Genomic DNA, 2,518 nt, shown 5'->3' with positions numbered 1-2,518 from the left:
ATTCATCGAGAAGTTACAGTAAGTAGCACCTAGGTACTAGTCGATAAAGAATAATACAGACTTGATAAAAAATTTAATAGATAAAAAACACGTATTACAGACTTGATATAAAAACTTAGGAAGTAAACATAATATGTTTAGTATAGACCCTGCCACAAAGCAATTGCTTCTGAAAGATTTAAACACTTAGGAAAATGGCAAACATTCCATTAGCAATTGCCAGGTTCTTTGAATGGCAGTCAAACCTTCTCAGGCAGTAATTCAGGTGTCTGTCTCTCATAAAAGGCAACTGATACTTCCTGATTTGCAAGGACATCTAGAAGACTGTTATTAATAATTTTGTTTATTAACATTTCTTTCTTTAATAAAACACATTGATTTAGCCTGGTGGTGGTGGCACTCAGGAAGCAGAGGCAGGAAGGTCTCTTAAGTTTGAGGGCAGCTTGGTTTACAAGATCTAGTTCCAGGACAGGCTCCAAAGATACAAAAAACACTGCCTCATAAAACAGCATCTATGATTCACTCCATGGCTCTGATACTAGCCTGTTTGGTGCTACTTACTCTGTGTGGATGGGTTCTTTGCTGGACTCTGGTTAATCTTTTCTGAAGCCATTCGGTCTTCAATTTCCTCTTCCTTGGTTATCCGTTTGGTGTTCATGTTTTTCTCTGCTGTTTCCACCAAGATAGAGCCTGTCTTCCCATAAACTGCGTGTTTCAGCACCAGGCTAGGTACTTCAAATGTGGGCAGTTCGGCCAAATCCAAAGATTCCCTCTCCTTATTGCTGGAGTATGTGAAAGAATAGTTTAATAATGGCACGCCCATCCCCACCCACAGCTGCCCCATATCTCCCAATCTCTTTTGCGATGAAGTAGAATGCTTTAAAGCAGATTTCAACTACAGAATCATGGGAGTTGCTTTCAACTCCTTTAGTGCCTACTATGTTGCATTTCTCCTGCTGTGCTTTGGGAAGGGTACCCAGTATTAGGAGATGCACTGGTCATGTTAGCACCTCTTTATGGTGTGGAACATTTCTTTTGTCATGCTCACCATGCAACTGCTATCATCAAAAATGAATGTGATTTGCTACTTAAATAAACGGCTCACCTGGGCAAGTGGCAGAAGTTGGAACATGGGTTCTACAGCAATGCTTCACAGCACATTTGGACAGAAAACACAATATGGCCTCAAGGGGTGGCACAGCAGATGTTTATATAGAGCCATGGAAACTTACAACATGGCAGTGCCTTCAGTTGTATCCCATGCCCACTCTTATTTCTTATTTCATTGCCCATTAATGCTGTTGAACCTGCTTCTCCTTATTGAGGGCAGTGTCATCTTCTACCAAATGTATTCCTTGCTGCAGTCAGAAAAGTGGAACAACACACTCTCCATGGTGCTCATTCTTTTCTGAAATTACTATGATCTATTCAATTCCTCTGGGACTGAATATTCTTAGGCAGGGTATACTCCTACCCTCTCAATGGTTATGAACTCAAGGCAAATTAAGATGTCTCTCAACACGAGGGAGAACTCAGATAAAATTATTTTCATACAATCTATTTTTGCGATTTTTATAAATATTTAAGATATTTTATATTTTGTATACTATTATGTTATGAAGGTTGTTAATGGCAAGGGTAAATGTACCCATAATAAAAAAAAATATTGAGTGAGGTAACTCAGTCCAGAAAGACAAATATAATATGTACTTAAGTGACTTTTAGACATAACGCACAGAAAAACCAGCCAACAGTCTACAAGCCCGAATAACCTAGATAATAAAGAGGGCACTAAGAGAGACATATATAGATCTGTATAGGAATTAGAAAAATACAAGATCTCCTGAGTAAATTGGGAGTGTGAGGGTCATGGGAGAGAGTAGAAGGGGAAAGAGGAGGAAGAGGGGATTGGAAAAAATGTATAGCAAAATAATGAAACAAAGATAAAAAAAATCTGTGTTCTTATAAATTTCTACTGGATATATGTGGAAGATTTCCAACTGCTGCACACACCTGTCAGTATTTTGGATTATAAATCTTTCCTTTATTAATTTGTAATATTTGTATTTAGTGCTAAGTAGCATTGCATTGTGTGTTTTACTTATATTTCCTACTAAACAATAACACAAAAAGTATATAAAATACCCACTATACATGCTGTTTAAATTCCTGCTTTGTTTTTTTTTAACTAATTTTCTTCAAAGAGTATACTTTTGTTGAACTATAGCATGGTTTATTTAATTAACTACAACATAATCATAAACATGTGAACACAGACACATACAGACACCCACATACAAACATACACACACACACAAAACAGGCATAGAGGAGCACAGTTAATATATATATGTATGTATATATACATATATATATGTATATATACACAATAATAAATACACAAACATATATTTCATTTCAATAAGCAGCATTCCCTTATAATTTGGAATTTTGTTGTTTTTTCATTTTGTTTTTGTTTTTTCATTTTGCTCTTGTTTTGTGATATGATCTTGAATTC

The 2,518-nt window shown here is 36.1% G+C and overlaps 1 pseudogene; it reads left to right on the top strand.

Annotated features, from left to right (window-relative positions):
• The first annotated feature begins 526 nt into the window (after positions 1 to 526).
• Positions 527 to 1,507, top strand: LOC142858115 (transmembrane protein 39A-like; annotated as a pseudogene).
• The last annotated feature ends 1,011 nt before the right edge of the window (positions 1,508 to 2,518 follow it).

Source organism: Microtus pennsylvanicus, chromosome 10 (genome assembly GCF_037038515.1).
Source record: "Microtus pennsylvanicus isolate mMicPen1 chromosome 10, mMicPen1.hap1, whole genome shotgun sequence".
Taxonomy (NCBI): domain Eukaryota; kingdom Metazoa; phylum Chordata; class Mammalia; order Rodentia; family Cricetidae; genus Microtus; species Microtus pennsylvanicus.
The sequence above is the reverse complement of the archived record's forward strand: the minus strand, read 5'-3'. Positions and strand labels throughout refer to the sequence as shown.